The sequence below is a fragment of the Eptatretus burgeri genome, chromosome 1 (genome assembly GCF_056783735.1).
Source record: "Eptatretus burgeri isolate ZD-2024b chromosome 1, Ebu_testis_v1, whole genome shotgun sequence".
Taxonomy (NCBI): domain Eukaryota; kingdom Metazoa; phylum Chordata; class Myxini; order Myxiniformes; family Myxinidae; genus Eptatretus; species Eptatretus burgeri.
Genome location: NC_140961.1, coordinates 89,100,383 through 89,128,122, shown reverse-complemented (window position 1 = coordinate 89,128,122; position 27,740 = coordinate 89,100,383). Strand labels below are relative to the sequence as shown.

Here is a 27,740-nt window from a genome sequence, read left to right as displayed (position 1 = left end):
TATGACCGATTGGTCCGGTCCAATTGTGGTCGTAAGTCGACGACTACCTGTTTATACATTGAGATATATATATATATATATATATATATATATATATATATATATATATATATATATATATATATATATATATATATATATATATATATATATATATATATATATATATATATATATATATATATATATATATATATATATATATATATATATATATAGCCTGGTGTTGGCTTAGTGGTTAGGGTGGCGGCTTGGGATCCCAGGGTCCTGAGTTCAAGCCCCGTTGGCTGCTGAATTAACACCAGGGGGTTGACTCAGCCTGTCATCCTTCCGAGGTCGGCGAAATGAGTGCCAGTGTACTGGTCCCGGTGTATGCCCCGGTTAGAATAGGTGTACCATATCCCTGTGTGTCGTAAGAGGCGACCAGGGTTGGTGTCAGGAAGGGCATCCGGCCATAAAACATTGCCTCAAGAAAAAGCCAAACCCCTGCAAGGCAGGGAAAAATGGCTGTAAAAACGGTCATATATATATATATATATATATATATATATACATATACATATACATATATATATATATATATATAGATATAGATATAGATATAGATATAGATATAGATATAGATATAGATATAGATATAGATATAGATATAGATATATATATATATATATATATATATATATATATATATATGTATATATAAAAGCCTGGTGTTGGCGCAGTGGTTAGAGCAGTGGCTTGGGATCCAAAAGGTCCTGAGTTCAAGCCCTGTTGGGCCACTGAATTAATACACACCAGGAGGTTGACTCAGCCTGTCATCCCTCTGAGATCGGTGAAGTGAGTACCAGTGTACTGGGCCCGGTGTTTGCCCCGGTTAGAATAGTTGTACCATATCCCCGTGTCATAAGAGGCGACTAGGGTTGCGTCAGGAAGGGCATCCGGCGTAAAAACCTGTGCCAAATCATTATGCGGATCATAACGGATGATCCGCTGTGGTGACCCCAAACGGGAGCAGCCGAAAGAAGAAGAAGATATATATACATACACATACACATATATACACACACACACACACACACACACACACACACACACACACACACACACACACACACACACACACACACACACACACACACACACACACACACACACACACACACACACACACACACACACACACGTGTCCACTTTAGCTTTTGTGAGGTGTCCGCCAATGAGTCCCTATCCTCGTGTCGTGCAAAATCTACAGTTTTCTCCCAGAAAAGGGTGTCAAGAGAGTGCATTGGCATTCCCATGAGCCTTACCGGCTCTGTGGGCCACATTAAAATCGTACTGCTGCAACTTTTCCAACCACCTTGCAATTTGACCCTCTGGTTCTTTGAACCATAAGAGCCATTGCAAGGAGGAATGGTCAGTTTGAACCAAAAATTTCCTCCCGTACAGGTACGGGTGGAAATGGCTCATGACAGATAGCATGGCCAATAGCTCCTTGCGAGTGACGCAGTAATTTCGTTTGGGCCGACTCGTGGCCCGACTGTAGTATGCGATCACTCTTTCCACACCCCTCTGTGTATGAGACAAGACTGCACCCAATCCTTCCTGGCTTGCATCCGTGTCCAGGGTAAACATCCGGTCATCGGTGGGGTATGCTAAAATGGGTGTGGATGTCAAACACCCCTTTAATTTGAGGAAGGCCTTATGGTATTCCTCTGTCCAATTAAATTGCGACCCCTTCTCTGTAAGCCGGTGAAGGGGTCTGGCTATGTCCGCAAATTTTGCAACAAAAGCACCGGTAGTAGGAGCAGACCCCCAAAAAACCCGTACCTGTTTGATATTATGAGGTACGGGCCACTCCTCTACCGCTGTAATTTTACCTGGGTCGGTTTTCACCCCATTGTGGCCTATCACGTGTCCGAGATAGGCCACTTCTTTTGCGAACAAAGTGCACTTCCACGGGCTCAACTTCAACCCTACCTGTCTGAGGTGCCCAAACACCTGGTCCAAACTGGCAAAATGTTTTAGCGTGTACCAGGACGTCATCCAGGTACACCAGTCATGATTGCCATGGCATGCCGCCCAGCACACGCTCCATCAATCGTTCAAAGGTGGCGGAGCGTTACACAAACCGAACGGCATTACAGTGAACTGATACAGTCCCTTTCCTGTTGAGAATGCCGTTTTCTCCTTCCCAGACTTATCCATCTACACCTTCCAATACCCACTCTTGAGGTCTAAAGTTGAGAACCATTTAGAGTCTGAAATGGCATTGAGGGTATCGTCAATTCTCGGCAGGGAATAGGATTCTTTGAGTGTCACGTTGTTAAGCTGGTGATAGTCCACATAGAAACGCGTGGTCCCATCCTTCTTTTTAACCAACACGACATCCAAGGACTTCCCGAGGGTTCAATGACACCTGCATTGAGCATCTTTTCTACCTGTTCATCAGCCTCCTTTCTCTTGCTCCAAGGGAGCCGTTGAGCAGGCTGACGGACAGGCCGGGCCCCACCGGTGTGAGTCTGATGTTTCACCAGGCCCATACGTCCAATCTCCTCGGATAACAAGGAGAAGATTTCTATACGTCAGTCGACCAGTTTGTGTAAGGCCTCCCACTGGGCCTCCTCTAAACCTACACTACTCCGGTTTACCATCTCGCAAATGGGATCAGGCCAATTCCTGCGATGTTCCGAAGACCCCCTTTGGGGCCAGTCCAACTCGATGTTAACGCCCCTCAGCTCTGCGACTTGTACCACCGGATTGCAGTCTGCCACCTTTGTGCCCCGTCCCACAGTGCGTGGTTCCGTGCTCACATTAATTACCATGACGGGCACGACAGGCCCGTCAGTGTTTCCGAGGGTGCGGCCCACGACTAAATCCTGGGTCGATTGCCCCACCAGTAGTTCGACCAGGCCACAGGGACCCTGCCAGGTTGGATGAACCTGCCACCGTGCCGGAACTATTGCTTTGGCACCCGGGTGGATGATCACGGAGTTGGGAGCCTCCAGCTCCACCTTCTCATCCGTGCTCATGCCCCCCAACGGCAACTCTTCAATCCCCATCTGCATGACTCCTTGGCCCAAGTCGATTTTGCAACCACCGGCGCTCAGCACATCTAACCCTATTACACATGGCTCGCACACCTCCGCCACCCAAACCTCTATTTTTCTTTTAACGGAGCCCAATTTAATGGTCACGAAACCACGCCCTATGATGGGGGCCATTGCCCTGGTAGATAGCAGCAAACTATGATTTTGCAGACGGTGGATATCATCCCAACCATCTACACTCGAATTAAGGACCACAGGGCTGATGATTGTGGCGTTTGCTGCTGTGTCCACAACAGCGTCTACCCCCACGCCGACAATTTTGCTCCTAATCGTCAAACTGCCAGTGCCAATTTGGCAACAATAAATGACCTGTCACAGCGGTGAGGGCTCTTTCCCATCTGGTTCTGCCGAACATGGCCCTTTATGCTTGGCACTCATTAGTTTCCCTGGGACTGGCGGGGGGGGGCAGTGTTGGGGACTGGCTAGTCCAGTCTGCTCGGGGCAGAGTTGGTGGTCTGGTGGGTCGGGGTCTTTCCCTACGTGGGGCCCTCCACTCCCGCGACAGGTGGCCCATTCGACCACAGTTATAGCACTTAACCAGGTACGGTGCATGCCTCCGATGTTCCAAATTGTACCCCCCTTCATTCCGAATTGGGGTGTTTACCAATGGCCCACCATGTGTCCTCCTGCGAACCACCTGCCATGGTCCAGACCTTGCCAACCGGCGGTCGACCATGTCACGGACCATTCCCTCCATCTCCGCTTGGGTGCCAATACCAGTCCTGGCTCCAGGCACACCGCTATCCATGGTGCCCACCTGACGGACAGTTATCGCATGGCGTTCGGACCCTCTGGCCAGTGGCTTCGCTGCCTCCCATCAGGCGGCAGTGTCAGCCACCTCCTGGAGGTTTTCCGGCCAAAATGTCGTCAGCAGAGCTCCCGTGTCGGTGCCCGCAAGAGCCTGGATAAAAAAATAGTCCAGGGCAAAGTCTTCCTGGTAGGGTGCTGCCATGTCCGCATGCGCGATCCCCACTGCGCGGCGAATGTCATAAGCCAAATCCCCCATTTTCTCATGAGGTTGCCATTTTCGCCCACTGAGCTGAGCTTTAACAAACTCGCTCTGCTGCTCCATTCTGAATCGATTACTTAGGGCCGAACGGAGGCCTGCCAACGTCATTGCTCCCGGAGGCATTGTGGTCAGGACCTCAGCCGCCACGCCGTGCAGTGCCGCCACGAGATGGATCCCACTCTCTTCCGCGCTCCAGCCATTACCCCTGGCTACGTGGTTAAATTAAGCCAAATACGCCCTCAGATCGGTCTTCCCGTTGTACGGAGCTCGCGGCACAGTCCGGCCTCCCGGGTTCCGAGCCCCACTCACCAGTCATTGAGGGACAAATGCAGGGGCGGACCCTCTGGATTCTGGCAGTGCTCTACCCCGCGGAGCCCAAGCCACTCTCCCGGACAATTCGTCAACTCCGTTTTGGTCGATGCACGCCCCACACCGTCTTGTTCACTTGACCATGCCATATTACTCGCACTCTGCACATACTCTGACACAATCACACTTGGGGCTTGTGTTAACCCAAGAGACCCCGGAGCCTCTGCCCCCCCCCCCAAAAAAAACTTGGCATGTCCCCTTTCGCATCATACTCCTGCTTCACCTCACAGCCTTACCTTCACTGGACCCACCTGGCCACGGTCTGCTTCGAGGGAGTGTATTTTCTCCCTCTGTTCCTGAAGGAAGCCATCCTGACCCTTACATCGGGTCTCAAGACATTCCACAAGCTCCACCATAATGTCCCTTACCTTCCCCTCGACCTGTGTTTGCTCCTCTTTTGCTTTATGCAATTCATCCTTTACCCATTCTATCTCCCTTTGTGTCTGTTAATTCCTCCTTTGCTGTGCTAAAACACTCCTTTGTCTCGTCCTCGTGTTTCTTCAATCGCTTCCCCATTTCCTGGCTCTTTATCTCAACCTTCCGTCCCATCGACTTAACCATTTTCGTTATTTCTTCGTGTCTCATTTTACACTCTTCCTTTACGGCCCCCCAATTCCCCCTTTGTTTCCTGCTGGCCTTGTTTTAAATTTTCTATCGCGGCTGTGTTTTTCCCAATCTCCACTTTTAATTGCCCTTGTCCTTTCTTTATTTCCTTCATCCCCTGTCCGAGCTCCTTACCTGTTCCTTACCCATCTTCGTTGCGGTCCAAACACCTTCCACACTCTCTTTCAACTCGGTCATTTCTTTACATGCAGTACTGATCTCATTTGCAAAATTCCGGTCCAAGTTTTTCATTTCGCCCTTTACCTCTACCAGCTCCGCCTTCATTTCCTCCTGACTCGCCTTCATTTTCTCCTGAGCCGCCTTCATTTCGCCCTTTCGTGTTTGTGTATTCCAATCCATGCGTTCCATCATTTATCTCATTATCTCCATAAACTGCTCTGTGTCCAACGGCTTTGGCAAAGCCGATCTGCTATTATCCGGTGTGGATCCCATCGGGATCGCTAGGTCCTCTGGAAGGGAAATTTGATGAAGGGGGTGCCGAAGCATTGTCACTGTCACAGTTGCCCCCAATGTTACCTCCGGGTATGGCTGCAGGGAATGATCTCCCTGAAAGGTGTAGTCCTGAGCCATGGATTCCTCTAACATTGTTTCAAAACCCACCTGAACCAGGTCATCTTGGTCTGTCATGGTCCAAAAAAAAAACGATTACTTAGGGCCGAACGGAGGCCTGCCAACATCATTGCTCCCGGAGGCAATGGTCTGTCATGGTCCATACTGATAATTAACTAAAATTTGAATCCTGCTCTTAATTTTGGGGGAAAAAGGGGAGGGAGGTTGCCAAGCACACCCCTGGATATGAAATTCCCGTTCAAGATATGAAATTGTTGCGGGTTCGGATCCTGTAAATTTTCTCTGGGTCAATCTCACTTCTGACACCAAACTGTTGTGGGCCGGCGGGATCGGGTGAGAAGACCACTAGGTGGGGGAAGCTATGTCGATTCCCACCAGACTCCCCGGAATTGTAGGCCATCGCACAGGGATAATTCCATGACGCGGCGGGTCGCTTAACCAACCATGGACACCAATAACTCAACCGCGTGACCTCGGGTCCTCCTGTCTATGGGTTAATCGGGTTACCTAATTAATCACGTGGTTAAATTACCGGGGAACCATGCCCTCGGTACGCCTTACCCGAATCGGATCACTCTAACGGATCGGATCACTTTTCCAGATCGGATGCAGCCGAGCGACACTGCCAAGGACGTACCGGCTAAAAGGAACGGATCATTGGGAATAAAGTCCTGGCTGGAGTCGGATTCGGACCATGCTGAACCAATGGGAGAAAAGACAAAAACGAGCAGGGTACATTCCTAATGATAATTATTTATTAACAAGCAAGCAAGGAAAGGTATGTGGCACAGTGAAGATTTCCTGGGTATGTAATGCAGGGAAAGAGGAGAGAGGTGTGGAGTGTGACAATAATACAAGCAACTTACGAAAGCAGATACAGAGCAGACTTGAAGTGAGATTAATAACAGTAACAACAATAATGATCTTCTATAGACTTACTTAACAGACAGGCGCCAGCACACTCAGACACACACAGAAAAAGAAACCCCAATGAGAAGGGACTTTTGCAGACAGGGAGGGAGGGGAGTTGAGGTTATGCTCTCGGTACCTGGGTGTTTCGGGGGAGGGGATGCTTCGTGGTGCATTACGCAACAGTCGTTGCGTTGTCTCTGGCCCAAGTCGCATGTGTGGAGCCTGTGTTCTGAAGGAGGAGCTTGAGTGGAGAAGGGTGGAGTCCAGAGTGTGAGGGTGGAGTAGCAGGCGGAGATGAGAAGCAGGAGGCGGTTCGTCGAGGCGAGATGTGGTCAGAGTCAAGAAGCAGGAACACACCACGTGAAAACACCACTCCGAATCACACCCACCAGACGGAGGAGCCTCTCCGTCTTTTATAGAGCCCGAAGCTTGGGGGGAGGGGATCATGCCGAATTCGACGTCATTGCCCGAATTGAGCGCTTTGATTGGCCCCGACCCCTCACATTGTCTCTGCCAGCTTTGGCCAGGTTTTGGGTAGACGTTGGTGCAGCCCGCCCACCTTACTGCTAAAGTGTATGTAACTCGCCGCACATGTTTGGTTTCGGGTAGACGTTGGTGCAGCCCACCCACCTTACTGCTAAAGCGTACGTGACTCGCCACACATCTCGGGTTCGGGTAGACATTGGTGCAGCCCACCCACCTTACTGCTAAAGCGTACGTGACTCGCCACACATCTCGGGTTCGGGTAGACATTGGTGCAGCCTGCCCACCTTGCTGCTAAAGCGTTTGTGACTGATTTATCCCCAGAAAGAAAAGAACAGAAGAGTGGGAATCAAATGAAAGGGAAAATGATTTATTAACCCTAACTATTAGACCATCGCAACGCACTCCCTGTTGTCCCGCTAGACAAAAGGTAGGGGACTATCTACACATACAATAATGGGATAACTGTCTCGGGACACCTATCTGCTGTATGCATGCGGTTGCGAGAACCGCAACAATACACATATATATATATATATATATATATATATATATATATATATATATATATATATATACATATATATATATATATATATATATATATATATATATATATATATATATATATATACATCTCAATCGAACTACCGAAATTGATAAGGCAGCAGGTCACAAATCAAGTCCCATCACAACACTTGCTGCAAGACCTGCCAGCAACAAGTATTGCATGCAATGCACATTGTCTCGGCCCTTCTGATCACCAGTTCGGAGGTTTGCACCCAGGAATATTAAATTCAATCAAAGAAGCACACTGACTCAATGTCACAATGCTGATGTCATTCATTTTCTTTTATAATTTTCCTGTTCATTTATAATTGCATTGCCATACCCCTGTGGTGAATCGTGGACATGGAATTCCCCCCCCCAACGGGGGGGGGGGAGGGGTGATGAACGTCTTGTGGACAGGCCGTCAATGCTCCTATGATTGGCAGTGAGTGTCCTGGAAGCAGCGGAGAGAAAAGAGTGGCATTTATATATGTGGGAGAATTGCGTGCTCAGCCGGTAGGTTGTCCAGATTGCTCAGGTGGCAGAGCACTGGTATGATTCACCAGAGGACCTGGGATATTGTGAAGGTTGTGAGCCCAGCAAGGATGTCATGAAACTCCCGGGAGATCCATCAATTCTGAGATCTGATTCAAGCTTACAGCCCCCCCCCCCCTTTTACTGGGAAAGGAAACCACTATGGTGAGGCTCCACCAATCAGGCACTGTTATTTGGTCAGGAAGCTAGACAGCCAATCACCATCTGAAAGGTTTGTCCTCCCCCGTAAACCACAGCTCTCTGGGGAGCCTCAAGAATCATTAATACGGGGGAAGGGGGAAGGAATGGCAGGAGGGATGCACCACAAATTCTGTAAGTCTTGGGAATTCAGTCTTTTGCCTTTTGTCTGTTCTTTTGTTTGTTGCTTCACCCTCTTTTTCTTTCTCCACAGACATTGACACTTCTTCTTCAACTTCAGACTTTCTTTCTTGATGATCATCCCACCTTTTTGACGCTTTTCATTTTATACTTTCTGGATTGTTCGCAGCATTCACTCACAACTCTACCACAGGGACCTTTCCATGAACCCCGGTTGTCAACTAGCTGCTCAAGTTATGGCCTTCCCTCGCACATTGGCACCAGACACCGCAGCCACACAGATCATTGCATTCGGCAAGAGTTCCACCAATCCCATACGATCTGACTTTGTCAGAGTGGAGGAAGGAGACCAGAAGGAAGTGTGCGGAAGGTGAGCCCTGACTGCTGAGTCGCGGGAATTGCAGCCCCAATTGGGGTTGCAAAAGGTGCGTCTGGAGCATCGCGGACCCCCACAAAATCTCTATCACACTCTTATTTCTTGACCTCTCTTCCCAAACTCTATGTGTTCTTCCTTCAGGTGTCTGGATCCATTTTCGTGAAAAGGTGATGTCATTGTAATAAGGCAACCGAGGGCAGGAATTATCGTGTCAGGGACAAGGGGAATGTGTGCGAACTACAAATTATTGAATATGCTTTACTTTGCCCTTCTCTGAATTCTCTCACCATTTTCCCATTTCAGTTCCTCAACTGCCATTCTTCCCACTCTTCATTCAGGTTGTTGTATAATAAAGTGCATGGCAGTTTTTCTATCGTGTCTTGACTTATCCTGCTGGGTTTGATCTAAGATAATGCTTCTGAGAATAGTAGCTCAAGTCACCAATCAGCCCGTTAGTTAACAGCATTGGTTCGCTCAGCCAATTATTATCCACGATGCAGCCGCAGGCACTGTTCCCCATCTGCTTCCTTCATCTCACACAGGTATGATAAACTGACCCTGAGCATGAATATTTGTCTGGACTCTGGAGGTGAGTTTTGTAGATGTCTCCCCTGCCACTCTGTCAGTCAAAAATGCCACAAGGCAGCGGGTCGGCATGGTTTTTTTTAATTGACTCGTCGGGTTCGGAGTTATCTGACCCATAACTGTCACAGTAGTGAGGCGTAGAATTTGGACGACCATTACAGTGGTGTCAGGAGTGTTGATTTGGACCTGAGTTGCGAGCAATCTCACCTCGATAATTAATGAGCAAGTTAGGAGGAAATTCCAGATTTCACGATGTCAGATCAGGGCGAGCAGGTGTACCAGGTGGGTATATGGTGCCTCGATACCCATGGCCCTGGAGGACATTATTGTGGAATAACCAGTAAGGGGCGCAGTGGAATGAACCCAGCACCGCCCGACATGAACCTATTAGTGGTTCTGTTCAGTCAAATGATGGACAGGAAGGATTGGTGATGTGACGCGACCTGTGAGTGGGGCAGGCTGAAATGAGAGTGTGGCACGTTGAGGCAAAGGATGGGATAGACTGCTTAAGGAGTGAAATGCGAGTGGGGCAGGCAGATGTGAAGGCAGGGCAAGCAGTGGCGCAGGCAGGGCAAGCAGTGGCAAAGGCAGGGCTGGTGGACCATGGCGGGGGAATTGACGCAATACTGATGGAGCTGGTCGAGGTGAAAGCTAATGCAGCGAGGGTGCAGCATGAGATGATGACCAGTCATGCTAGGCTGGAGGGGGAAATAGCTCGGTTAACAATCGGGGTAGAGGAACTGAAGAATGAGCAGGTGAAGTTAAAAGGGGTGATTGAAAACAACACTGGGGCAAATAGAGGAGTAAAACCAAGCTCAAAAATAACCAAAAAGGGAAATTGTACCAATAACGAAAGAATTCAAATAAAGACATGACGAAGTGACTTCAAAAATAGTGGAAACAGAGCGAAAGATGGAAGAAAGAGCAGGAAAAATGGGAAAACACAAAAGAGGAGAAAGCCATTGTGAAACAAGAATTGTCAGGAGATAAAAGGAATCGAGGTAAGTAGAGCAGACAGAGAAAGAGGTAAGAGGATCCATGGAGGAGGTTGAAAAAAAACAACTTAAAAGGTATAGATAGAGAAGGTAAAAATAGCAAAGGAGAAATTGATGGGATGTGTGGATAGATTGTTTCAGGACCAAAATAACGTGTTACAGGTTCACACCCCGGAGAGTTGGGGTGGAGTGATTCCTGGGAAGGCAAGGAAGCATGAAAGAGAGGAAATGGATGATGTGAAGGAGAGCATGCTGCAATTATGCAAAATGATGTTCCCTGGTTCTATTGGTTGTACGAATGGAGCAGAGTGTGGTGGGAAGCGGAAATTGTGCTGGGACGAGAGAGCGTGCGGCAAGCGCTGAATCGGGGGGGGGGGGGGGTGGTAGTTTACTCGACGTATGGGAATGGTGAGTCTCGCCCACATGGCAAATACAAATTAATAATGCCTTTTGAATCTGCGACGGTCCAATAGGGGCCGGCGTGTGAAGTACATCATGTCAGGGAGTGTGAGCAGTCTGTGCATGGGTTGCCACCCATGTTGGGATGATTAAGAGAATTAAAGAAAATAAAAACTGCAAATGAGATATTTTTTTAGTGCTGGCACATGAAGCATGGCACGTCAGGGAAGGCGTGCAGGGTGAGCCCCCAAGCATGGACCATTAAAATAATTGAGAGAAAATTTTTGATGAGTTTTGGTTCCACGACAGCCACACTGGAGCTGGCTTGTAAGGCACTGTGTGCGGTTGCGTGTATGCGGTGCGTGTGCTGCACCCGGCATATGCGCGGACAGCGAAATTGCCTGTGGTTTGCAGAGATTCTGCGGCACCAGCAATGGGTGGTGTGGTGCGGCTGGGTTCTCGGTGGGGAAATCCCGAGTCAGTGAGCAAGAGAAATTAATTTTAAAAATTAACAGAAAGATTAACTTCGCAGAAAGATTTGACTATAACATAAATATTAGAGTTAGTAAAATAAAAGTCAGTTCAACAGAAGGATTAAAGTGATTAATTAAAGTGAGCCTAACAGAAAGATTAAAGTGATTAAAACAAGTGAGTAAAATCAAATAACACAAAGACAAACAAGTAAAATAATATGCAATGATGCCCACATGGGGGCACATCAGCACAAGCAATAGTTATGCCCACAGGGCCCAGAAACAATAGGTATGTCAACTGGTGGCACAGGAGCACCAGTAACAGGAGAAATTGCATAGATAGGAGACCGGTAACATTTTGAGGGTAGTACGTAGGTAGTTTAACAATGATTTGTTAAAAGAACGTGCTAGTACAGTGAGAAGACTGGGAATGAACAAGTTAGATAATGGATTCTGATAGGTAGGACTTGGCACCATTATCCCTTGGCACCATATGAAAATATGGGGGAGATGTGTGAACGAGTGGAGGGTAAGAATGAAGAGTGAAATGCTGTGAAGTGGGGATGTAGAAATAATAATTCTCTACCAAGGAAACCCGAGGGGATATCAAGCGTGGATCCAGATGTTTTGGGATGGATACCGTTCGCATGTTCGCAGGAGAGAAAAATAGCAAATACTGTACGTAATGGGTACAAGAGTTCATTGACAGGCTGGTGTGTGGCTATTGGAAAGAAGGTTTGGCGAGATAAGATAGTGTATCACGCTGGACATCATGAGGCCCGAGCTCGTCCAAGCCCAGAGGGGCCGGGAAGTTCAGAGGAGTGAACGGACACCCCAGGAGAGGTGTCCGATTATCATGTGCCAGAGAGGGCACCAGAAGAGAGGAAGGTGGGAGGAAGCCACTCCCTGCTCGTTTCGGTAGGGAGATAGAGACAGTTCGGGCAGGGTTAACGCCAGTTGTTGGGATGCCAAGAAATGCAGGAAGGTCCTGTCAAGAAAACCACACCACCCAGCCATAGAAACGCACGAGGGTACAGAAGAAAAAATGGAGGGCTGGGCCCACAATGGAGACACCAACATGTGGATGAAATTTGTTGTTTTGAACCACTTTAGTGTGAGAGTTTGAATTTTAAAGACGAAAGATAAAATTAATTGATTGAGAGGTTAGGATAGATGGCATGTTCCTCCTTCACACTATGTATCTTTGTCTTTTCACTCCTTTCTGGATTCACCCTGAATGAAGAGACCAGGAAACTGCGAATGGATGTTGACCCTTGGCTCAGAATCCAAGCAGTTCCTGAGTTCCTCCTGAGATCCAGAGACAAGAGAGACTGGAGAGACCCATGGGAGATGGACTAGTTAGAAGGGATTATCAGGATAGGATTTGGAGACAAGAGGACAAGGATAGATTAGTTCCAGGAATTAAAGGGGCAATGACATGGTAGTTTTAGTGGGTAGGCAATGGGGCAAGGATAGATAGTTGAATGCATTAGTGGGTCAGTTGGGTTTGAGATGAAGCTGGCCACCTGATCTGTCACCACTAAATGTCCTCCCTTTTCCAGAGACGAGTGCAGCATGAGGCCACCAAGAAACACCTGCCGGTTCTGTTTTGCCTTGCCTTTCCTACTTGCCTGTTTTCCTTATTTCTTGCCATGTTATTGTCACTCAACTGCTGTGTTTTTGTCAACAGGCCATATGTTTTCCACAGGCCATTGGGTCATACGGTTGCTGAAGGAGGCCATTGCAGATTGAGAAGACTCACTTTTTGTTCAATGGGGTCCACGTTGTCCAGGAAGACTCCCACTTTGAGTGGCGATGTGGTCCCACTGATGTGTTGTGGCCAATGGGCCTTTTTGTTCAAACATAGGCCAAGAAGACTCACCATGTGTTGAGTGGCCATGTTGGTCCAGAGTGAGTATGTGGGCCCTTCAGGCTGAATAGTTCTACCAAGGGTTATGGGGAAGGGTCATTGCCAGGCAATGGGGGGCCACGACAAAAAAACTGGAGTCTGGACTCCAAAAGAGCAAGAAAGTGTGCCCCACCTGCTCAAATCACCTTTTCCCCATCTGTACAGAATCGAAATGTAAAGTATAAGTGTTAAGATAGGATGTGTAGCCGTAGTTAGGCAACATATTGTTATATTTTGTTAGAATAAGAATACAACTGTAAACTAAAATGGGGTTAGAGAAGGGAGAGTTGTTTAAGTTAAGTGGGAAAGAGCTGGAATGAAGAGGAATGGAGGAGGCTGGAAACAGCTTCAGGAGAGGCTGAGTGTAGAGGTGGGGGGTAGTGTGATGGTTGTGAGCCCAGTGAGGACGTCATGCACCTCTTGTGAGAATAAAGGCACGTATCCGTAGGATTAGTTGGTTATATTATAGTATTGTGCTAATCATTTATGATATATCGTGTACATCGGGATCGATGTGTGTTGCGAGTTAGCACAAGTGCGTTTCCTTCACGCTCTCCACCTTCTCTATCTTCTCCATCTTGTACCAACCACTCTACAACTCACATAAAGATCTCCACATGCCCCTTTCTTTCACGAATCTGTGTCTGATGAGACAAAAATTGAACTCTGCCTGAATGCAAAGCACTACGTCTGGTGGAAACCGAGCATAGCTCATCACCCATCTAACACCATCCCTACCGTGAAGCATGGTAGTGGAAGCATCATGCTATGGGGATGCTTTTCAGTGGCAGGGACTGAGAGACTTGTAAGGATAGAGGGAACGATTAATGGAGCCAAATACAGGCAAATCCTTGAGGAGAACCTGCTTCAGAGTGCAAAAGACCGGAGACTATGGCAAAGATTTAGGTTCCAACATGACATTGATTTCTTACCTCTGCCCATTGGTGCGATGGTATTCGCCTGTGTGGTAATTTTACAGGAGTATCGTCAATGGTGATGATGAGACGTTCAAACTTATCACAGAATCCAATATCATCATCCGATTGACTAAATGTTCCATGATGTTACTGCAAAACCTCAAAGAGAACATGTCTGCTGTTTTGTTAATTTGTCATTAAAATCAACCTTGGGAATAATTTGGTCTACTGCAGTGGAACTGAGGTTACATGGCTTAACTTGGATCTCACAGCCACATGTTTGGCAGAAGTCTTCTTTAGAATCTGGCGTACCTGATCTAAGCAGTGGAATTGCAATTCTTGATTGGACGTAATCATTAGAATCACCGGTTTTCAAGTTGCACAGGTAGTCGCCGCTCACGAGTTTCAGGTACCCAAGAAGGGCCTAACATCAAACCCCTGGGTAATGGACAACAACTGCCTTCAACATGTTCTACAATACCATGATGCACACAGTTTTTCTTTGCAGATGTGACACTTCACTCAAGAATATTCACTGAGCATGCCAGAATGATAATTGGCCTTTTCCCACAAACACGAACATGGCTAAGGACATCTTTGTCTGCTTTACAACCCCTCGGTTCCATAGATGTCTCATGGTACAGAGCCATCACCTTGCTTCAGCTCTGCTTCCCAGACTTGACCAATTGTCACAGAAAGTCATTCTCAAGCTCATCACCTAATGCCTTTGTGATATGACCGAAGATGTTAGCTCCAATTATTCCAGGAACCTTCTCCTCTTTTGCATTAAGGGTGTACCTACAGGGTCTTTCACAATCAGGAAACCAATCTTTGGAAAAACGTGAAAGTGCAGCAAAATTAAAATAGCTCATCACATGTCACTTGAACCCCATCATCGGTCAAAATTTGATCCCAGAATTTTTAAAACATGGCATTTTGGCTCAGTTCATTCAAACACATTAAACAACAAAATGTGGTTTTCACTGCTGCCAATCTTCATGGACCTTCAACAGGCAGTCTTGGTGAGCTTGGCAGTGGACCATCCAACAGTTAGGGGGGTTGGAGAATCAGTTGGCATACATGGCAAGTTTAAGGTGACAAAAAACTGGTTGGTCGGAATCGAAAGCGGGTTTTTTTTTTAACCCTTTGTGTGTTTCGGTCACAGATTTGTGATGAGATAAAAAGATTGAAACAATTTCTTTTGTTTGAACTTTGGTTATTTGTCTAACTTGACACCAAAGTTGTGGGTTTTTTGCAAATACCACTTGAAATTCAGTCCCATGATCCAAAATTAATTCAGCAACAGGGAACCATGCGGACGTAAACACTGCAGCATGCAAAGGGTTAACCAAATCCAGTAAAAACGCTGTTCAATATGTTTACTAATAATCAGTAATGATAATGATGTTCCAAGTAAGACAACATGCACACATACATACAAATTTCTCAAACGAAGAACATTTCTCAAAGTTTTATTTACTTTTATGTTTCCAGCTGTTGCCCGTGATGCATGACGTCACAAATAGCATCCCCACAATAAAGAGAAGTGTTGCCTGGTTTACAGAGACCAAGTGATGATAAATGGTGATGAATGCTACATGATGATCTTGATTAAACTTGACAACAAAACTATGAGAAATGTTCGTTCATTCACAAGCATCAAACCACATGTTTGCATCCCATTTCATTCATTAATTTTTTTTTATTATGGTTTGAATCTGGAAGACATTTGTGGACACCCTGTATTCAAATAAAAATAATCCAAATGGAATCATACCATTAAAAATACTCGAAAGTACTGATAAATTTCACAGTAAGAAGTCGAAGAGCAAATTGTAAAGCAAATAGGCCGACCAATTGATTTGGGGTAATGATAAATGGAAGACGAGAGGAAGTGACGATGCATACAGTTAAGGAATGAAAGAATTCATCGGTTAGGTTAACCTCATGACGTCACCCCGCCAATAGAATCAGACTAGAGCGGTACCTTGCAGATCGATAGGGATTGCTACAGATATGTAACTGTGCGTGTGAATCCATGCTAGTGGAATGAAAGCTAAACAATGTGTTTTTGAAGTTGTACTTTCCTTACAATACGGTTTTTAAGAAAACTAAAACAGTTCCACAAGTTAAAAGAAAGACAAGCCGGGAGGCGACGATGGTTCGCGGACATTATTGAACAATGCCACGATAGTAGGTACAATTGAGTTAGCGGAAGCTTTTGAGGAAGCCCTACTGCAAAAAAACTATCTCTTCCGTCAAAATTGACCAAATCAAATCGGATTTTTATCTTGCCAAAACGAAGTTTTTTGCAAGATATGTTTGTCAGCTTGTATGTTTTTTTATCTTGCCAAAACGAAGTTTTGCAAGATATGTAAGTCAGCTTGTATGTTTTTTTTTAGTCTGTAATCACGAATAAAAAAATTGCAGAGCACAGTTATCATCGGAAATTTTTGTAACTTCGCAAATCAGAGGCCTATAGAGGTCCCTTTCAGTGCAAAAAATTTTGAAGGTCAAGGTCAAAGGTCAAGGTCACTTTGGCGCAAATCAGGGGAGTCGACGAAACCCTTATTTTTTGAGTAATTTTGATCGGATCGTCTTCAAACTTCATGGGAATATAGTTCATGGTCTGGCGCTCAGCTGATTAATTTTTGGTGGCGATTGGCCTTGACCTTCATATGTTTTTTTTTTTGGTCTGTAATCACGTATAAATCACTCTGCAGAACACAGTTATCATTGGAAATTTTTGTAACTTCGCATATCAGAGGCCTATAGGAGGTCCCTTTAAGCGCATAAAATTTTGAAGGTCAAGGTCAAAGGTCAAGGTCACTTTGTCGCAAATCAGGGGAGTCGACGAAACCCTTATTTTTTGAGTAATTTTGATCGGATCGTCTTCAAACTTCATGGGAATATAGTTCATGGTCTGGCGCTCAGCTGATTATTTTTTGGTGGCGATTGGCCTTGACCTTCATGGTTAGCGCCTCAGGTCAAACATATTTGACCCCAAGGTCAAATTTTCAAGTTTTAGGAACCATATCGTGTCGTACCTCAAATTGAACACCTCGATGAGTGCTTTCTAGATATGTCAAGCTTGAGACATCATGACGTCATTTGGTGACGTTATGAGGCAAAAGCATATTTTTCATGGTTACTCTGAAGAACGATTCTCATCGGAATCTCTCGTAGGCAGATATTCAAGGAGTTGCTCCTGGTGGATAGCAGCTCTGTTCACCTCAGTGTGACCTTAAAGAAGTCACATGTGGTCACCTTTTGGCAAGATACGGGTCACCCTGCGGGTGACATTGGTTTATTTTTTTGTTTGTCTGTAATCACGTATAAAAAATTCTGCAGAGCACAGTTTTCATTGGAAATTTTTGTAACTTCGCATATCAGAGGCCTATAGAGGTCCCTTTCACCGCATAAAATTTTGAAGGTCAAGGTCAAAGGTCAAGGTCACTTTGTTGCAAATCAGGGGAGTCGGCGAAACCCTTATTTTTTGAGTAATTTTGATCGGATCGTCTTCAAACTTCATGGGAATATAGGTCATGGTCTGGCGCTCAGCTGATTAATTTTTGGTGGTGATTGGCCTTGACCTTCATGGTTAGCGCCTCAGGTCAAACATATTTGACCCCAAGGTCAAATTTTCAAGTTTTAGGAACCATATCGTGTCGTACCTCAAATTGAACACCTCGATGAGTGCTTTCTAGATATGTCAAGCTTGAGACATCATGACGTCATTTGGTGACGTTATGAGGCAAAAGCATATTTTTCATGGTTACTCTGAAGAACGATTCTCATCGGAATCTCTCGTAGGCAGATATTCAAGGAGTTGCTCCTGGTGGATAGCAGCTCTGTTCACCTCAGTGTGACCTTAAAGAAGTCACATGTGGTCACCTTTTGGCAAGATACGGGTCACCCTGCGGGTGACATTGGTTTATTTTTTTGTTTGTCTGTAATCACGTATAAAAAAATTCTGCAGAGCACAGTTTTCATTGGAAATTTTTGTAACTTCGCATATCAGAGGCCTATAGAGGTCCCTTTCACCGCATAAAATTTTGAAGGTCAAGGTCAAAGGTCAAGGTCACTTTGTTGCAAATCAGGGGAGTCGGCGAAACCCTTATTTTTTGAGCAATTTTGATCGGATCGTCTTCAAACTTCATGGGAATATAGGTCATGGTCTGGCGCTCAGCTGATTAATTTTTGGTGGTGATTGGCCTTGACCTTCATGGTTAGCGCCTAAGGTCAAACATATTTGACCCCAAGGTCAAATTTTCAAGTTTTAGGAACCATATCGTGTAGTACCTCAAATTAAACACCTCGATGTAGTACCTCAAATTAAACACCTCGATGTAGTTCCTCAAATTGAACACCTTTCTAGATATGTCAAGCTTGAAACATTATGACGTCATTTGGTGACGTTATGAGGAAAACGCATATTTTCATGGTTACTCTGTAGAACGATTCTCATCGGAATCTCTCGTAGACAGAAATTCCTCAAGGAGTCGCTCCTGGTGGATAGCAGCTCTGTTCACCTCAGTGTGACATTAAATAAGTCACACGTGGTCACCTTTTGGCAAGATAGGGGTCACCCTGCGGGTGACATTGGTTTATTTATATGTTGTACTTATGGACATTACGCACAGCTTCTAGGAAATGAAATTGCGAGAAAAAAAAATCGAGAAAAAAGATTAAATAAAAAGTTCCAGTGGGCGTGGATCTGCCCACAAGGGGGGTGGGACGCCCCTCATACGAAAATACCTAACTGGACCATGATATCTAGCTTGTGTCCAAGTTTCATCAAGATCACATCAAACGTCACGGAGCTATGCTCTGGAGAGAGTCACAAACAAACAGACACACAGACACAATGAAAAAATAGTGGTCACTGCTGGCGCCCGCAAACCAATAACGACAGACAGGTGCCAAGACAAGACAGACACAACGATCAGACACCCCCCCCCTCTGACCTCCGACAAATGTCCCTATCTAATCCCAAGGGAGGGGATGGGTCAAGAAAAATAACAAAATAATATTTTCCGGGGTGTTAAAATAAAGGGGAAGAAATAAAGATAGTGTGAAGAGAGAAGGAGACAACAGAATTCAAGGCCGTTTTTGGATGACTCAACGTGGTCTCGTCTCAAGGTCACCCTCAAAGATGGCGCCTCATCACCTTCCTCCCTCCGCGGGGTGCGTCCCGGACCTCCACGACCCCAATCGATCCGCGCAATTCCTCCAACTCTTCCAACACCAGGACACATCACCTTTCCTCCGGTTCACCAAGACGAATCACGCTGGCCGTACGCGCCTCAGCCTCGTTTCTTATTGTCCTCCAATTCGTCCTATTTTCCTGTCAGGTTTCCTTGAGGAACACACACCCTTCTTCCCATATGTGTGTGCGATCGTGTTTATTGTATTTTCTCCACATTTTCTTCTACCCTCCTTCTATCCCTTTCAACTACACCCTCCGTTTCATGTCTTAAAATATTTTTTAAAAATACAACAAAAAATGCCTTTTACCTCAAGTTGTACCCCAATGTGACCACGTGACTTCCTCTACCGACTCTTCTTCTTCTTCTTCTTCTTCTTCTTCTTCTTCTTCTTCTTCTTCCGATCGACCATCTCCGACTTTTGCCAACCCACATTCGCCAAAAACCTCACGATTTTTTTCTTCAACCTTTCCTTTTCCTAATTTTATGTAATCTTTATCAAAAAATAGAAAATCTAACAACGGTCTCTCAAAATGTTACAACTTCCTCTTTCACACGGTTGGTTCTCAGTCTCCGATTTCACTACTCTTCTTCTTCATCTTCTTCTTCTTCATATTCTTCTTCTTCTTCTTCTTCTTCTTCAAAAAAACTGTTTTCAATTTGACCTTTCCTTCATCCAATCAGGGCCGGATTTAGGCATGGGCAAGCTGGACAGTTTCCCAGGGGCCTCCACAACCAGGGGGCCTCCACATATTTCATGAAAAAAAAATTGTAAGGAAAAATGTATTTGTGAGTGTCTGAATGGTAGTTGGTAGTTAGTGGAACAGATATAAGATATTCATCTATAACAGATATAAGATATTCATCTTCTCTCATTCTCTATTTTAAATATAGAAGTTCAGATTCTTTGTTCTTGAAAATTATACTTTATGGATGACTGTAAATATGTCTTGTCACCTTTTTTAGTATTCTAAGGTAGGGTGGGCCTCCATTACTGAAGGCTGCCCAGGGGCCACCACATGTCTGAATCCGGCCCTGCTGATCCAATGTCTAAAAAATCCCACTCTTACAATGATTCTTTTCCCCATTGTCTTAATTCACCTTTACTGCATTCCTCACGTTATGTCTTTAATAGTATCTCTGACTTATAAATTTTAAAAATCCCACTTTCGGCCAAAATCCCAAACATTGAACCGCCTCAAGTTCCTTTGTCACCCACTCCTGTGTTAACGCCACCTGTATTTGAACCTGAGGTGTTTCCTCATGAAAGCTTTCACCCATCAATGTACCTGAAATCCTTCCCGACCCTGTCTCTCTTATTGAGAAACCCACAGCAGCCGCAAGCAAGGACAGCCCTCCACTCGCCCTTAGAAGATCAGCTCGTGTCTGTAATCCTCCTGATCATGTTGATTTGTAAAAAAAAAAAAAATTAAAAAAAAGGGAGTGGTGGGGGAAGATGAAATGTATCAGTAGTTTATGATAATGCATGTAATACATAGATGCACCGGGGCATGGTTAAGCAGAGTCATGTGACCTGTCCATGTTTGGGTGCTGTGCTGTGCTGTGTTGTGCCCATGTCTGAATTAAGCCTGTTCCCACTTCAGAGCCTTGGTCCCTGTCTATTGAGTACAGTAAAATTTAGAACACCACTGAGCCTCACTGTCATATCTAAATCCACTTTTGCTTTAGCTGCACCCATAAACTTTGTCATCGAGATGTGGTCCAGAGAAATTGGAGTCGTGAACAAGAGATCGACCTCGGGTCCCATCTTTTTTGTGGCGTCGATCACATGACACACTGCACATAAAGCAGTAGTCCTTCCACTGAAATGTTGGACATCTTTGTGGACTTGTTCTGCAATGCAGGAACCACTTGTACATGTTTTCTCTCACCATTATATTCATTCATGTCCTTTGAACGACAGTTATGATGTTATCTAATATTTAGTGCTCCTGATAATGTCGTCCTCTTTGCCTTTGAGTTTCCGAGACACTGCCATTCGAAGCATGTATCACCTCGAATAGAAGGACGATACGTTTGAGGTCTGGAGTACCAATGTCAGCAGGTGACATGAAACTCACCTCGCACAGCCAGCGGGTCACTCCCCAAGACCTGCTCTGACTTTCTTTCTCTGTGGTTCAGCAATGAAACATGGATCAGCCATTCTGGAAAAGAGAGAACTGTTATAACTATGATGAAATGTCCACGAAAGGAACTACCAAAACTTAAAAATAGATGAGAAAAAAACGTTTTAACCCATGATCCGAATTATTTTTTTTAGAATAGGTACAAGGTAGTTATTACAACGCACTATTTCCTTACGGTACTCTCGTACCGTAAGGTACCTAAGGTACCTAACAAACAACACTAAGCCAACAACTATTAAAAAAAATCCAACAATACCACCAATGTCTACAAAACGTTTCATCTTTGTCAAATCAATTTAATATTTCCTTTGACTCAGTTTATGATTTATTACCTCGGCCACCGAAGGTGTGGAGGTTATGTTTTCACCCTTTCTGTCTGTTTGTCTGTTGGGTCGCCGAAATAGGTGACCCTTATTGTCAGTAATTCTGTCTGTTTGTTTGGATGTTTGTTTGGATGTTTGTTCGTTTGTCATCAGCATAATTGGTAGTAAACGTGGGCGGATGTTGACCAAACTCGGGTGGTAGGTACATCTTATGACCGAGTGCTTTGGAAATTGTGATGGTTGCTAGGGACGCTTTGGTTCCCTAGCAACAACCGAAAAACCTTCATAATCGGTACCGTTTCACGCGAAATCAATTCCGAAAGCCATTATCCCACGTAGGGTTATGAAATTTGGCACGAATGATCTACAGGTGATGCTCTATCAAATATATTCCGGTTTTTGTGATATATGGAATACTTTACCCGTAGCGCCCCCTACAATTAGGGCATGCGCGAAAATTGGCGAAAATTGAAGCCCCTTAGCGAACAGGTGAGTGCATCGATACGAATGAAACTTTGCAGGTTCATGGTACTCAATGAGTACTACAACTTTGCCTCAGGACACATTGACCGATTTCGCTTACCTCAGGGGTCAAAGGTCAATTAGTGCAAAAATTGATAATATGCGAGAGCTGGAGGTGCGTTCGCGCCAAATGCTACTCCTCCTCGGGTTATGGTCGGATGGTCATGAAAATTCACACTAATCGTCTGGAATACATTTTGCAAAAACGATCGAGCCGGATTTTCGATTTAGATCTTTGTTCACCCACAGCACCCCCTCAAACGTTGGTGATTTCCGATTTCAAACCGCATTTTCGGTACTTTTCATTCAAATGGATACCGAGTAGTTATCAGTTGATGGAACTGGATGAGATTTGATATGCATAATCTTAAGGTGATTCCCTATCCGCTATATGACATCCATTTTGTTCTGTATCTTACAGTTTCCATGCTTGGCGACCCATCGCCGCCTACCGGCTTCTCTGTTTGTTTGTCTGTTTGTGTACAGGATATCTCAAAAAGTTTTGGACGGATCCGGATGAAATTTTGTGGACTTATTCGGTGTGTGACAGGCACAAAATGATTAGATTTTGGTGAAGATTCTTTATCCGGATCCGACTCCTAGAAATTTTAAAGTGATTCTTCATCATTGAGAGATAGGGCTAAAACTGAGATATTGCACAATATCTCAAAAAGTTGCGGACGGATTTGAATGAAACTTGGTGGACACGTGGGATGTGTGAAAAGGAAGAAGTGATTCGATTTTGGTGAAGAGCCGGACCCGGATCCGGCTACTAGAATTATTAAAGTGATTCTTCACCTTTGAGAGATAGGGACAAAAACTATATCGTATTGTATAGCATGATATTTCAAAAATGTATTGGGCCCGATATGTTCTCGTGGATCAGACATTACGTGGTGGAGGTATGCACTCTCCTGAATGCCCTTCAAGTTTGCAAAGAAATTGCCTTTAGTTACTGCTCTATGTCCTAAATTGCAACAGTGTTTTTGAAAGTGGAAATATATGAAAAAAAAATCCAACAAATGTTTGGATTTATCTTAAAGATACATTCATGAAAGTTTTCAGATTTACAAGGAATTAAGGCACATGAGGAGCCTATTCGGCCCATCATTCCTGTGCCACGCCAACACCAGATTAAATTAATCCATCAATACCCCTTCCCTTCGTGTGCAGCCTTTTGGCTGCGACACTGGTTCTCATTTCATCGACCTCAGAAGAATGACAGGCTGAGTCACCCCCCTGGTGTTAATTCAGCAGCCAACAGGGCTTGAACTTCGGATTCTTGGATCCCAAGCCACCACCCTAACCACTAAGCCAACAACATGATTGTTAATCTTCCTAAGAAGTTGGTAAAGGTGTTAACTTTTTACTATTTTTGAACAGTTGATGTCAATTGATGATGTTTGTTCATTTTTAGTGTAATTTCAAAATGTTTCAGTATGAATTGGCAAGGATTCACCATAGACACACATGAGCTCAATATTTAATTGTAAAGATTCACCACTGGTTCACATTTTTGAAATTATGTATTTGGCATACGGTCAATTTGTTCCAAAAATATATTAAAATAGCCCTGGCCTGAACTATATCAGTTGACCTTGACCCTAATGTCGTTAAGGCAATCCCAAACGATTGGGCATCCAAAAACTATTGGAATCAATCCTAAGGTAATCAAAATCGGTCAAAAGACAGCTGACATATGACAATTACACAACTTCCATCACCACCACCCTTTCAGGGTTGATTATCATGGAGTTGCAATTTTGAAAGGGTTACCCAAAGGTTACCCAAAACCTACAAGACCTCACAAGATATCAGAGACTGTACCCTTTAAAATAGTTGAGGTCCAAAAATGTTCATTTTTCAAATATTTCCCACTCCTCATGGATCTCAATGGCTGCTGAACTATAGTGATGGTAGATGAACAAAAAAATAGAACACGTAATTGTTGTTGATTTAATATATTTATGTGACGACATGGGATAGAGATGAGATACAAACCTCTGACAGATGTACATATTCAATAATTACATGTCTATTTCATTGTAACCTAATGGCATCAAATTGCTGCGTGGCGAATGCTTTCACAATGGAATCAACCTGGAAGTACCAATGTCAATATCGGGTATTATTTTATATACATTGTCAAGACTCATGGAAGAGCTAGGACACAGAACAGATCAAGACACAACATAACAAAGGGAACAGCAGCAGAAAAGTGAAACATCAACAGCAGGGTGGAGGGAGAAAGTAGATGGAGACGGACAAACAAGGGATTCACGTAGCGATGAGGAGTAAGGGAGAACGCAATGGGTGAACAAGATGGATACATAAGCAAAGTTTTTGGAGGAGTGGGGGTAGTTTAACGGGTGGAGAAAAGATAATGGCTTTGGATGGGGGAATGACTTGGGATGGTGGTGAAGAGCTGTTTCGAAGACCGGGAAGGAAGAATGAGATCGAGTGTGTGGAAGGTGGTTCGGACAGGCAGAAAAAAGAGGAAAAAATGAGTGGAGGTGAGCAATGGTTCTGGAATTTCCACCTCTGGCAGAAATCACTGCATGGTATCGTCGTCACATTGAAGTTGTGTGCCGAATCTGAACCTGAGGAATGGCATTCCATGCCCCCAAATCAGTTACTGCTGCAGTTAATTGAGGACCTGTGTCTATCTTTGCAAGGTGAAAATGTGACAGCCATTGATATTGCAGAGATGTTCAATTTGATTGAAATCTGATGAGATGGCAGGCCAGGGTGTCATGACATTAACAATGGTATTGACAAGAACGTTCTTTGTTTGATATTCCTGTGAGCAGGAGCCTTATCATGCATGCATGTGTCCTGGTCCATGGTGTTGATGGGTCAGCAACATGTGTTGCAGTAAGGTTTCTGCAATCCCACCTCATATCATGACACTTCCACGTCCAAGATATGTGGCTTCCTGGACACAGACTGGGGCATATAGCTCATTGATTCTTCTGTGGACCCATACATGGTCATCCTGTCTTTCAAGGAGAAACTTGGATTAATCACTGAACAGAACACACACTTTCCCATCGCCTCTGTATTCTTCAGATGTGCTGATTTTAAAAATGCAAGCCTGCTTGGATGTGTCAGAGTGCAAGTCTTGGATGTTATCCATGCCAACAAGTATGCATCCCTTCCTCACGAAGATGCCTCAACACGGTGTGGACACTTATCCTGTGAGGTCCAGGGAGTGTGTTTGCATTACTCTTAACAGTTTGAAACCGATGGTGTGGATGGGTCATGTGAATGCATCAGTTCTGAGTGGGAGTCATTATCCAGAGATGTTCACGTCTTGGAATATCTCCTGTTGATTCAGTTGGCTTGTTAACATATTTTGAGGTGAAAAACACACTTCCTCTGCTCACCTTAAAGAGCCTTGAAACATGGCTAATGGAAGACCCTCCTTGAAATTGTCCAATTATTTGATTCCCCTCATTTTCTGATGGACATGTCATGGTAATGGGTTGTTAAGTGAATGAAAGATGGTGCATTAACAATGAAATCCCTGGGCGGCTTCATTCAGGGTAATCCCAAAACACACACTGGTATGCAAAACACAGAAGAAGCCAAAGGATGGAAGCTAGTAAAGGAGAAGTGATATTTATGCCTCCACCGACAGTCGCCGGAGGCATTATGTTTTCAGATTGTCCATCCGTCCGTCCGTGAGTCCGTGGTTCCCTTTTAATTTTTATATACAAAGTCAAGGCTCGTGGAAGAGCTAAAACACAGAAGGGATCATAGGGCACAACGTTATAAAATGAACAGCAGAACGAGAGGGGGACAAACACCAACAGCAAGGCTGAGGAATAAAATAGATGGCGATGGACAAGAAAGGTATGTGGGTAATAATGAGGGGGTAGGGGGAGGACATGGGATGGACAAGCTGGATATAGGAGGAAACTCTTAGGAAGTAAAAACTGGAAATTTGGAAGGAGGTGGGCTTGAGCTAGAGGGAGTTGACAGAGATATAAGGGGAGATACGGTGGCATAAATATAGGAGAGAGAGAGAGAGAGAGAGAGAGAGAGAGAGAGAGAGAGAGAGAGAGAGAGAGAGAGAGAAAGAGAAAGAGAAAGAGAAAGAGAAAGAGAAAGAGAAAGAGAAAGAGAAAGAGAAAGAGAAAGAGAAAGAGAAAGAGAAAGAGAAAGAGAAAGAGAAAGAGAAAGAGAAAGAGAAAGAGAAAGAGAAAGAGAAAGAGAAAGAGAAAGAGAAAGAGAAAGAGAAAGAGAAAGAGAAAGAGAAAGAGAGAGACCAAGCCGGGTCTTATCTATCGCTGTGCCCACGATGGTTCAGGGGCACACATGAGCATTGAGGAATGATAAAAGAGCAGGAATGTTCGAGGTAAGGACAGTATAACTTAGAACACTTAACGATATAAATAAATGAAGTTTACCTACCTTGGTGTGACAGTAGAGCGTTTGTGAGAATTCTATAGCAGTGTGTTGTGTGAAGCCATTGGCACAGCAACTATCGGCCAGGGTGATACATTCAACATCTTCAGCAAGTTCCTGTCAAACTGAAGAGCTAAAGTTAGCCATGCGATGAAGTCAAGTCACGTCATCAGTAAACATTCTGTAATGTGCAGGGAGTAAAAAGCCAGTAAAGTTCTTCTCTTTTCCCCTTATCTACATTCTTTATTTTGTTTTCATAATATTTTTCTAAAATCCCATTTGTACCCCAACCTTTCTTACTGCTTATTTCATTTCATTTATTATTTTGCAGGTATATCAAGATACGTTGTGCCCCTGCAGGATTGCTGAAATGTTAACCGAATGACTAGCGAGGAGCTCTTCTGGCTTCTTGCTGATGTTAAGTGTCCTCTTTCCCATGTGCTACTCCTTCTGCTGTCCTGTGCGTTGTACATCTGCATTTGTTTCATGAATGTAAGGTGTTTGAATTGTGATGTAATTATACATACTATGGATTAATGTCATCATCTGTGTGTGTTTCTTTGTCGAAACAAAATATTAAATAGCACTCGCGGATTTGGGGCGAGGGGGGCATTGGGAGCAATTCCCCTCTCAAATGGATTTTCTTTTCCTTTAGTATTTGCCTGTTGGGGTTTTGTAATTGTGTGTGTGTGTGTGTGTGTGTGTGTGTGTGTGTGTGTGTGTGTGTGTGTGTGTGTGTGTGTGTGTGTGTGTGTGTGTGTGTGTGTGTGTGTGTCGATGCCATAACTTTGTGTTTTTGCCATTTGAGCTTTTGTCATCAAATTTTCAATCAACTTTTTATTATGAGAATATGGAGACCACTAATTAATACATTTACAATATTTTTAGCTGTTGTTTTCATCAAGTTTAGTTTGAGTACAAAGTGGATGTGGACAGGCTTTGAATTTTGGGATGCTTTCTAGTTTACAATTAAGATTAAAA

At 44.5% G+C, this 27,740-nt stretch overlaps 2 long non-coding RNA genes across 2 annotated transcripts in view; one reads left to right on the top strand and one right to left on the bottom strand.

Moving 5' to 3' along the window:
• Window positions 1-19,718, bottom strand: part of LOC147034929 (uncharacterized) — a 112,782-nt gene extending 93,064 nt beyond the window's left edge. Inside the window, exon 1 of the long non-coding RNA XR_015060860.1 lies at window positions 19,668-19,718. This is a non-coding gene — a long non-coding RNA (uncharacterized LOC147034929). The remainder of the gene's footprint in view (window positions 1-19,667) is intronic.
• A 7,102-nt stretch (window positions 19,719-26,820) lies between these two features.
• Window positions 26,821-27,301, top strand: LOC147034928 (uncharacterized). Its single transcript, XR_015060848.1, has 2 exons — window positions 26,821-26,967; window positions 27,091-27,301. It is a non-coding gene; the product is annotated as an uncharacterized LOC147034928 (long non-coding RNA).
• Window positions 27,302-27,740: the final 439 nt, after the last annotated feature.